The following is a 12,199-nucleotide window of genomic DNA, read 5'->3' as shown; positions in this document are numbered from 1 at the left end:
ATAAACTCTGATAAAAGCTTATGAAAAACAGGAGAAAATCTATAACTGAACAACTTCAATCATTTAAGGAGTGAGACAAAGGTCTGATAATATTGCCAACTAGTGTGTAAACCAACTTCTAGGCCAATGGTACAGTCTGCATGAAATTCAAGAGGTGTTGGGAAAACTTAAGTATCCTTATGTCAATACTACAAACAGAAGGGCCAGGTCTACCATGTAAATTAGTTAAAAGAATGGAGAGAAAGGGGTGAGGTACAACTAATAGCTTAGACCATTAATCATGAGGTTTTGCAACACGGAATAGGGAAACCTCACAGAGAAGGTACCCATGCAATTCCAGTAAAGCAAACACTAGTATGAACTATAAAGCTTTCTAAAGGAATATTAGTCATTATTTAGAGCTAAACCAGAAACGAGTGAAATCCATGTGCCATTGTATTAGAGCACTTCTCAATATGATTGTATGACCCTATCAACTAACCAAAGTGTGCAGGGAAGTCATTAAGAAAAACATCAAAGAAAAATCATACAGTTTAAAAGTTTCTCCAATAGATTAGGTACCAAAACCCAGTGGGACATAGAGGTTCTGCATAGATTTCGGACAAGTAAACAGCATATCCGAGTTTGCAGTATATCCTATGCCAAGGATTGATGAACTGAGTGTATATTATTCAGTGGTATTATCCTTTGTGCTACATGGAACTCTAGCTACCCATGAGGCAGTTGATCAAGTCTTGCAACCACATATAGATTATGCGGGAGCCTATCTTGACCAGATAGTCATCCATAATCCTGATTAGATGACCCTTATGAAACTTCTTTGACTGGTCTAGAATGGCTTAAGAGATGCAGGGCTAACAGCAAATCTTGACACATGTACACTTGCCACCTCATTCGGTCCTCACATCAGACACCAGTTATGCAACAGTATTTCTTTTTTGTAAATCAGATATTATTGATTTTGAGAAAAACAAAACATCAAATGGTACAACTGAACAAGAGGGGCAAGCTCTCTGCAAATAGTTCAGACGTTGAAACGTTCCCCTTTTTCTACACCCGACCCTCTCCCGGCCCTCCCCCCATTCTCAAATTGACACCTCCGATTACACCTGGATTTTCAGAGTGCAAACAAACAGTTCAAAGCCAGAGTGGTCTTGGAGGCTCAGGTAAAAGCATAATGCACTTCCTGTGGCTGCTCTCGTGTCTACCCGGGCCGGGTCTTACTGCATGTCCCTACAACCCGTTATCTCTTCACCCAAAAGTGTTACAAAATCGTTGCCATTCCATCTCTATGGATGAACTCCCACAGTAGATTGCCTCAGTAATCCTTTCCATCAAGTTTATTTCCTTTGCTGTATTGGTCCATTCCTTTAGGGTTGGAAGCATCCTCCTCTTCCAGTACCTAGCACGGCATGCCCTAGCTGCCAAAAGGATGAAATGAGCCAAGGGGGGAAGGGCATGCCACCAATCTTCTTCCTTGTCCAGCCCAAACAATATCAACATTGGGTCGGTAACGCCCCTCCCCGCGTCTTTGATCCATCCCAAAACATCCGCCTAATATACCTGGACCCATGCCAATACTGAGGGTTCACTGTGGGGAACATTTTAGAAAGACGCGTCGGGTCGTATTGTCAACGGTGCAGTAGTTTCAGGCCTTGGAGCTTATACTGGCAAGATATTGACATTTTAAAGGCCCTCCTGCACATAAGTTGCCAGAAATGTTCATTCAAATCTATACCCAAGTCCCTTTCCCATCTTTGGTGAAGTCCCTGCACTGTGCGCCACTTTGTCTGTAGCAAGGTCCTATAAAGGATGGAGATAAGGCCCTTCACCTGTGTGCCCGTCAAGGACCTTTTCCACCGGGGTGAGATCTCTCTGGATTAGTTCCTTCCACTTCTCTGCAATGAAAATCCCCTTCAACCTAAGGTAAAGGAGCACCAATAATTTGGCTATACATAGGCTGTCCTCCAATTCCTGTATCCCTATAAACCTCCCTTTATCCCACAGTTGACCCACCTTGGCAAGCCGTCCCTCGAACCATTCCTGGTATCTCTCCAATTCGGGTATGTTATCTCGCACTGGGGGAGCCCAAATATGACTCATCGGGGAAGGCCACGTAGTGATTCCTCCTCTCCTCCCTGCTCTACTCAGCACCTTCCAATAGACCCCAAGAAATGGGTGTTCCCGGATTCTCCTCGGGAGCCTCCCCCTTGGAACTCAGAGCCATTCTCCCAGTGTTGCCGAAAACATGTGTTGGTTTTCTAAGTATACCCACTGCTTCTCCGGATCCTCCCTCAGGTGTGAAACCATTGCTCTGAGCTGTGCAGCTGTGTAATATAACATCAAGTCTGGGAGCCCCACACCTCCTCAATCTTTTAGCAATATTAACGTATCATATCCCACCCTAGGTTTCTGATTCTGCCACAGGAACCTCAGGATCCGTGCATTGGCCTCTCTCAAGAGAGTCTCTGGGGCACTGCGTAGCAGAATTTGGAAAAGATATAGTACTCTTGGGAGAAGGTTAATTTTGATAGCGTTGAGCCTCCCCATCCACAACAGTTGTCCCCTGACCCAGGTCAATAAATAACTTTTCGAATTGGCTTGACCCAGATCCTCCCCCGGTCTCACAATGGTCACACCCAAGTATCTGATGCTGCTGAGCTGCATTTCCTACTCCATGGGCCTGAGCACCTCGACATCCCTGCGGCCGTCTTCAGAGAAGGGGAAGATTACTGATTTTTCTTTATTTACACTGAAGCCAGAGAACCGCACGTACGCCTCAATTATCATCAAGGCTGCCGGGATGGAGCTAGTAGGGTTGACTAGATGTCGCAGTACATCATCTGCATAGAGCCCCACCTTAAATTCCCTCCCACCCACCCTAATACCCTCCACCTGGGGGCCCTCCTTAGCCGCTCCACTAGCACCTCCATCGTAAGCGCGAACAGGAGAGGCGAGAGGAGGCAACCATGCCTTGTACCTCTCTTCAGATCAAATGGCCGTGACAGCCGCCCGTTAACAGTCATCCGGGCCACAGGGGCTGCATAAAGCACCCATATCCCTCTTATGATCCACTCCCCAAACCCATATTTGTGTAGAACCTTGTAGAGAAATCTCCAATCCACACGGTCAAAAGCCTTCTCAGCATCCAATGTGACCAGCAGTGGATTCCCTTCCCTCTTCGCTGCCGCCTCCATCAAGTGCAGTGTTTTGCACAAGGTGTCGGCACCCTGCCTGCCCTGAATAAACCCCACCTCGTCCGAATGGACCAATTTTGGCATGAGATCCTCCATCCTCGTGGCCAGGACCGTAGTGAAAATCTAAGCGTCGATGTTTAAAAGAGAGATGGGACGATACGACTTACTACTCTGGGGGTCCCGTCCTGCCTTAGGTATGACTTATTTAAGCTCTCCTGAAGGAAGGAGTTGCCCCGCCCGAGGCCAGAATACTAATAAATAATTTTGCCAGGTGTTGGGCCAAAAATCAAGTTAAAGTTTTGTAGAACCCTACTGTGTACCTATCGTCACCAAGTGCCTTCCCTGGCTTCAGCCCACTAATTGCCCTCAGCACTTCCTCCTGGGTGTTTGGCCTTTCCAATTCTGCAATCTCACTCCCCTAGAGGTTCGGCAGGGATGCAGCACTCAGGTATCTGTCCAGCTCCGCCTCCTCAACCCCACCTTCTATCCCATAAAGGTGCTCATAAAACGTGGCAAATTCCTGCACCACCTCTCCCGCTGGGGAGTGTAATTGCCCTCCTGAGTCACTAGCAGCCGATACCCACCTTTCGGCCCAATGACCCCAGACCCTAGCTGCCAACAAAGCGTTGGCCTTGTCCCCCTTCTCATAATATCTTTGTTTAAGAAACTGTAGGCCAGAGATCACCTTCCCTACTTCCGAATCCTGCAACTCCTGACATTTTTCCCTTGCTAGCCGCAAGTCATCATCCTCCCTCCCTCTTTAACTCCTAGCGTCTCCAACCTGCAGATCCTGCTCCTCAGCTTCTCAGCTAGATGGGTCCTGACTCTTTTCTTGGCCATGCCCTCTTTTATAAGGAGACCCCCCTCCAGATCACCTTGGCTGCATCACATGTCAAGCCCGATTCGACCTCCTCCGTGTCATTGAAGCAAAAGTACCCTCCAATCACATCGCTCATCTCTTCAACAAAGCCAATGTCCTTCAGCATGGTTTCATTACAATGCCACAGTGATTCCCTGGGTCTTAGGCCCGCCAGCACTATGCTCATGTCAATCATATCGTGGTACGACCAACTGATGGGGGTGACGTCACTTGTGGTGACCTTCCGGACATACTGCTGGTGCACAAACCCATAGTCGATCCTCGTTCAGAACCCGTGGACAGGAGAGAAGAAGGTGAAGCCCCTGTCTACTGGATTGCATTCCCTCCACACATCTTTCAGCCCCATATCAGATGTATAGGCCATGAGCCCTCCTTCCAATTGTGCTACATCCCCTTCCTACAGGCTCATGCTCCCCACTATGGTTCATGGCTCAATCTGCCCACATGTTAAAGTCCCCCCCAAGCAGCATTCAGCCAATTGTGTGGCTAAGTATTTCCCCCATGACCTGTACAAATGTAGATTGTCCCTTGTTTGGACAATATACCGTGGCAGTGGTCACCTGCAGTCCTTCAAGAGTCCCAGAGATCACCAGGGCCCTCCCATCGGCCCTCTTGCAGACCAGTGGGTCAACAATCCAGATTCTCTGGTTCAAAAGGATGCCAACCCCCTCCCCGCACCGCCTATTGAAGGGCCCTGAGGCCCAAAAGACCTGTCCAACGTGGGTCCCTGGGATACACCTTTCCTCCCCCTGAATTAGCCTTGTCTTCTGCACCACCATTATATCCAGGCCCCTGTTGCAGAGTTCCCTCCCCAACAACGAGCACTTAGTGGGTGAGTTCAGGCCCTAATCATTCAGAGTCCCCAACCTAAGTGCCTCAGCCTGGAACCCATTCTCAATGCACGCCATCCGGAAGCTTGAGTTCATGTCCTGACCACTCCGCCCCATGTAACGCAGTGACTTCCATCCTCTCATGAACTATGACCCCCTAACCCCACCCACCCACTTCCCCTCCCAACCCCTGTGATCTCATCAGAGCTCACAGGGCAGCGTGTCCCAAAGCACTACCCCTATCCTTCTGCGTTGAGCTCCCTCCCTCCCCACCCCTGCCCACCCCTCATCCTCTCCCCTCTCCCCCCTCTGTCTCCCCCACCCTCTCCTCTCTTACCCCCATGTCCTGTGTGACGCCCATCTTGTGATCGGCCATCAGGGATGACCTTGCTTTGCCCACCGTCTCTCATATAATCTCCCTTCCCCCCGTCCACTCAAGAGCATCAAGAGCCGCTTGGGACCCATGGCCATTTCAACTCCTTTCCCTCAGACCTCCATCTTATTTTGCAGTTGGCGGGGTGTTGAGCTTCTTATATTTTCTACCCCCGCCATTCTTTTTTTTACACAGCGGCTGTTCTCTTGGCTCAGTTCCATTGCAACACCACCTTCATCCGCCATCTCCTCCTTTTAGACCTGTAACACCTACTGCGCTTCTTGTCCCCTTGTGATTCGGTAGTCCACCTTTCTCCTTTCAAATGTTAATGCGAAAGGAAAGGACCAACGATACCTGATCCCCTTCTCTGTGTGTCATTGGGTTAGGGGTCGACAATCTCTCTGCCTGGACAAGGTAAGACCTGACGGGTCCTGAAACACTTTGACTGTGTCTCCTTCAAACTCAATGCTACTCAGGCGGTTGGCTTTCTTGAGCACTTCCATCTTTCCCCTGTTCGTCAGGAAGCATACCACTATTGACCTTGGGCCTCTGCCGACCCCAACGTCCCCTCCGTGGGCTCTCTCGAGCTGAACTTCTTTTCCCTCTTCGGTCGAGAAGATGGAAATGATCAGGCCCTGGACCTTTCTTCCTACATCCATAGCCGTTTTTCCCTTTTGTTCACTCACCCTTTGTTCACTCACCACAAGAATGCGCAGGTTATTGCGACGCTCCCTGTTTTAAAGATCATCAAGTTTCAGGAGTGCGTCCTCTTCCCCCGACTCAAGGTCTTTTAGCCGAGCGTCGTATTTCATATCTATGAGATCGACCTGCAAGTGGTTGTTATCCATCCCTTCCATTTTGTCCTCAAGTTTGTCAACTCTCCCTTTGAGGTCACAAATTGCTGCTTGAATATCCGTACAAATGGCCTTGATCTCCTGGAAGATGCCCTTTTGGTCATCCCTGGTCAGGGCTGGCACATTTCCTCCCTCCGCCATTACTTCCCTGATGCTTGTTTAGTCACTCCTCTCCTTCCCTGAGTTTCTCCTAAAGCGTTGTAGGGATCCTAGCCCCGACCCAGGACAACCCAGTCGTGGGACAGGGGACCTGGGTAACTCCAGGGGGACAGGGTTTCCCAAAATAAACTCAGTCCCGACCCACTCCCAGTTCTGTCCTCGTGTTTTAGCCCCCTTCTTACTTGTGGCAAGAACGGGGTCCAGGCCCCTCAGGCGACCAGCTCCCCAGCCACTCCCGCTATTTCTATCTAGTGTCCAGGTGGAGTCACCAGCGCCTGGGCCCAGGTTTTTTTTCAGGGGAGAACCCTCCTGTCAGGTTCCGCTGGGTTGATAGCCCTCCGTTTACTGTATAGCCTGAAGAGGAGATCTGGGTCCGCCGGGCTTTATGCGGCTTTCCTATTCACGTATTACTTTGGGAGGCCCAGGGCGCCCCCACCTCGTTCACTGATCAAAGTCCAGGGCACCAATCTCCCCAATAATTATGCCAGTTCTGTGTAGCCCCTCAGACACCAGGGGGCAGCCAAGATGATCCGGGTTCCAACCCCAAAGTCCAGGCAGTGTCTGGGGCCTCCCCCGGTCATGACAGCAATCCGTATCCCACCTCTCCCAGTGGCCTGGCCCCTAAGCAGTTTGTCCCTATGGGAGGCCCGGCCCCTCCTTTCTTAAATCCCTACTCAGGACCCGAAGTACTGCTCCTCGTGATAGCCTTGTCTGCACTCCACCGTTCCCCTCCATCCGAGAGGGGCAGAGGAGGACGCCCAGACCTGGGGCCAGTGCCTTTAATGTCTCTGGGGCCTTTCCCACTGCCCGCAGCAGTCTATGCCGAACACCTCCTGGTGCCCTGATCACCGGGTAATTCTTTACCCCAGGGGACCCGGGACTACCTCACAGCTTCTTCTGCTGCTCAGCCTCTGAGTCGTCCACTGCCTCACCGGCCCTGTCCAAACCAAGGCATGTGAACCGCAAATGTCCCCCCCCACCACCCCGTTGTTCGGGGCCTGCTCCAATGCTCAACTTTGCTTACGAGGGGGGCAGGGTGGGCCACCCGGCGCCCTCCATGGATTCCCCGGTGGGGGCCAATGTTCACACCTCCTTCTCTGGGTATGCCCCACCGGCCTACTTCTCACCGGTGTCGATTGCCGGTGTGTCCCTCAGCGGGGCTCCTCACTGCACATCCCTCAGCTGCTCTTCACCTTCTGCGCTTCATGGGGTATAAGTCTCCCCTCAGTCTGTGGCCCACGGGGGATGCCTCACCAGATGCTGACTGTCGGAGTGTAGTAAAGCTGTGGTCCACTGCTCTTCCGTCGCCCAGTCTCTGATACGGCTGGATCTCACCACGCCATCTGCATGCCCTGGAACGGGCTGGTGTCCCACGGCACTGCCGTGGAGGGACCTCTCCAGGATCAGCTCTGCACAGAGGATACAACTTGGGGCCGATGCTCACAACTGCCCGGGGGTACCAGGCTTCTCGTTATACCATGGGGAAGCAGTACTGTCTCTGTGACGACAGTGCTTTGCGAAGCTCTGTTCCTACTTGGCCCTCTTGATCTACGCCCCCTGGTGGTCTCACGCAACAGTATTTTAAACCCCATGTTTTTAGGTACCAAAATCCAAGAAAGATTTTAGAGGATTAGTGGGTTATAACTGTCCCCTAGCCTTCATGATACCAGACAGTACAACAAGCATCAGAGTTCAATGAGATGGAGCAATGAGGCTCTTCAAGCCTGCAAGGATTAAAAAGATCATTTGTGTAAGCGTTCTCTACTCAACACCCCTAACCACCACAAGCTTTTTTTGTTAAAGAAAGCTCTTTCAACAGTCTGATTGGGAGCAGTCATTTCACAAGTAGGGGATGGGGAAGAACGATTGATTCTGTACATTAGCTCAAAATTGTCCAATCGAAGGCACCAAGTATGCTACAATCACACTGAATTTAGCTATAAAATCGGAAGTAGGTGCCCTAATATTATTTAATCAAAAGACATTGGGCCTCATTACGGGTCTGGCGGTAAACCTCGCGGTGCTACCGGCGGGTTGCCACCGGACTCATACAAATTTACCGGTGCATGACTTCCCGTTGCCACCGGCTCATTATGAGTACAGTTGCCGGGAAGTCAGGCACCGGTAAATTTGTAAATCCCCATTCCCATAGAGTCCCATAGGAATCTATTGGAGTGGGGACACGGAAACTCTGGTGCTGTTGCTAACGGTGCCAGTGTTTCCGTGACGGGTTTGCCTACCGTAACTGCTGCACCCAGCAGCGTCAGACCTGTCGGGCACAGCGGCTCTGTCAGGCATACACGTAGTTTGCTGGTCCGTAAGCAAGGGTGCTGGTGAGCTTACCGACCCCTTTGTTTCCGGATCGGCAAACTTATCATGAAGCCCATTTTCTCTTTGGTATGAATCATGCCCCCCTCGTATGTATGAGTGCCTTACGACTATTTAATTTGAACTTTTTTTTAACAGAAAAATGTAAACTTCCTAACTCGCCTTATCAATCGATTTGAACGGTGGGAAGGTGTCATGGATATGACCCTGCCTGAGTGGCACACTTACCACTCTCCACATGGCATAGGTGGCCAACTAGGACATAGCCAGCACCAGGCCTACGCCAGGGGTGCTGTGGGGGAGTTGTGGGACCCCAATCCCTGACTCCCCACCATGTTTGAAGGGAACACTCCACAACAACTCTATGGACAGTACCCTATTTGATATAGCTTTCCTACATACAGCATTGATGCAGGCAGATCCATTTTACAAGGATAAATAAGGAACAAGACCTACTTCAATCTATAACTACGACGACTAGAGGTAATGCAACAAGAAATTAAATATTGAGGTACCATATGAGCAAAGACCCCTTCCCTGAATAACACAGGCTAAGGATCTGCTTTTACTGTGTTTGGCATAGGACCTAATCCTGACAGTCTGATTATGAAAAATATTGACTGCCCGATGAAGTTTCAGGAATGCCCCAGTGGAACGGAACATGTTGACATATGAACATTCACTGTTGTTTAGTGTCACAGAGTAAGAGTTTTTTCATATAAGAACGTTCTCCAATCTGTGGTATAATAATGGAACTATTTTTGGATTGCTGCATCAAGTTGTGTGATTAAAACAAAAAAAATCGTCAATAGGCAAACATGCCATAATACACTGGGCAACCCTAGATTTAATCAAATAACTAGGATTGCCTTGTACTATGTGTAAACGGTTTTTCCGGGGATAAATGTTTTGTCACATAACTTTGCTCAATGTACATCTGTTTTTTGTACTTCAACATATTAAGGTTATGAAATTGTTTACATTATTGAATGTTTTTGATATGAATGTGGGGGAAATGCACGTTATATGCATTAATCACTGTACAATCATTTGTGACATTCGAAAGAAGTATTATATTATTAATAGGGAGTATATTGAACATGAGCAAGATGGCCTAGTGCAGTATATTGATATAAATCGGGTCTTGCCATCTTCCTCAACACTCCATGATTCACTACAGGAGTATCTGCATCCTAAAACATACCCCAACTCTCTTGTAGTAGGAACCTGCCTGAAATAGGAATGGGGGAACGATAACAGAGAGAAAATAAACCAGGAGCAGTATGGCTGGTGACAGAAAGTAGAGGCTGCAAGCAGAACATGGCTAAAGGCCCATCTGAAACCCCCCAGGGAAAGTCCCAGCCCACGCCCACAAGTGAAGGAGATATGATGAGTTTAATTTAGAGAGGGCAGAAAATGACCCATGAAGCTAGCTGACCAGAGTGCCCAATGAGACCCTAGGGACGTGTTCAGAGAGGAAGGCTGTGTTATAAAAGCCCAGGAGAGTCAGCGCTCCGTGAGAGTTTTTCAATTGATGTTGAAGGAGGTTCACAAGGACTATGAGACCAGAGAGGAGTGCTAAGCAAGTGAAGGAGGAGTTGGGGGAGAGAACCAACTGGTGTGCTTGGAGAGAGTGCTGGGATTGAGAAAGTGGTACCAATTTGGTATGAGAGAGTGATTGAGGGTAAGTTTGGAGTGTGAGGAGGAGCAAGTGAATGACAGGAAAATAGTGTGGAGAAGTGAGAGGAGGAATAAGAGGAGGAGGGAGAATAGTCAGGAGGGGGAGCTGAGGAGTAAGAAGAGGAGGGAAGACTAGTGAGGAGGGGTAAAAGGAGGAGTAAGAGGGGAAGAGGAGAAGAGTGAGGTGAGGAAAAAAGAAGTGAGAAGTCAGACATTTAGGAAGAGATGGGGTGAGAAGCAAGAGCATAATGGTGTGGGAGAAGGAGTAGAAGGAAGAGTGTTTGAAGACCAGAGAAGTGGGGAGTGGGGGGAGATCAGAAAAGGGGAATACTGTGAACCACCACGAGAGGGACCATTCATGTTAGGTCACTTAGGAAATTCCAGAGGGAGTCAAAGAGATAAGGCCATGGCCTTTAGGCCTCAATATGGGTAGGGAAGTATTAGACAGTAGGGCAACACTGTCTGTAGTGGGTCAACCAGCAAACATACAGCAGGTGATAGGAGGACCTGGGTCAGGGAGGTAGGAGGGCCTCAGGATGAGTATTAGACAATGGGAAACCCCTCTAGAGCTTGTGTTTCACCCTTGTGTACAAGCTATAATAAAAACGGTTAAAGTACTATTTTGGTCTGAGAATTATTGATATCTTGTCACAAGGGACATCAGTGTACCAAAACCATTGATGGTGATATGTTATATGGCAAGTCTCCCATGCTTGCAATGACACATGATGCCAGGCGCAGAACTACAATTTATACTGCTGGGCTTTCGGTGCAGCATTGTCGTGGTGACGATTACTGTCTTCCATGGTGGTGGAGCAGGCTGGGTCAGGAAGCGATAGTGAGATTCCAGGATGAATGAACCCTATGGAATAGCAGAACAATGGGAGCTGGAGTGAAGGATAGCAGTGAGACTATCACATAAACAGTGAGTACTTGAAAATCCAAAATGGCCGACACAGTTCAAATCACCTGACTTTCCCCTGTCTCGTGAGAAGGGCCAAAATGGAGATCAAGATGGGAAAATGGCTTGGCCCTACAGCAAATAGACCCAAGAAGAGGCTTACACCAAAAGAAGGAAACTAATCTGAGAACGCGGACAGTGACCAGAGCCTTTTTTGGAGAATTTGGAAAGTGCAGAAAACAGAAGTGACGTTGTGAACACTGAAAAGCACCTGTAACCTGAAAGGCATTGTGAATCCTGAAAGTTAATAGAATGTGAGATCCATTTAGACTCCTGAAAGCGCCTAGAACAGGGGTCCCCAACCTTTTGAGGGCATTGAGCAAAATTTGTATATCAAATAAAATGGTGAACAACATCAATTTTTTGAAAGAACATATCAGCGCTTAGTTGGTAGAAAAATGATTGCAACACAAATTAGGAATAATCAGGCCTTTAACTTCATTTGACATTAAGTGGTTGTTTACAAGAAATGCTGAGTAAATTGAGTGGTCAGTAGGACATTTGTATACACATAAAACCAAGTCCAGTTAAAAAATATAGTAGGACTAAAACATTTCCGGGGGTTTCAGGTTCTTGAGTGAAATACTTTTTGAAAATACAGTGCAAATGTTTGGACAGTACAATTGTTCACAAATGGAGCACTGAATTTCAGGTGTACTTTAGGATTCTGCCTGGGGATTTTCTGGGATCTTTAGTGGCAAATTGTACATTCCTAAGCATACAAGATCAGCTTGTTGGTGATGCCTAAAGCTCAACAAGGAGGCATTGAAAGGAATTAATAATTCACTAGATATTAAGATATTCTCTTAAACCTGTTAAACAGTTCAGAGCCCACAAAGGAAAGTGTCAGTTTGTTAGTCTTTGGTTGAAACTATCCGGGACAGAGCTGTTGGCAATCTGTCCCCAGGTTCAGGGAGTGCAGGTTATATATAGAAAG

This window comes from Ambystoma mexicanum, chromosome 5p, assembly GCF_040938575.1.
Source record: "Ambystoma mexicanum isolate Mex_15411 chromosome 5p, UKY_AmexF1_1, whole genome shotgun sequence".
NCBI lineage: Eukaryota > Metazoa > Chordata > Amphibia > Caudata > Ambystomatidae > Ambystoma > Ambystoma mexicanum.
The sequence above is the reverse complement of the archived record's forward strand: the minus strand, read 5'-3'. Positions refer to the sequence as shown.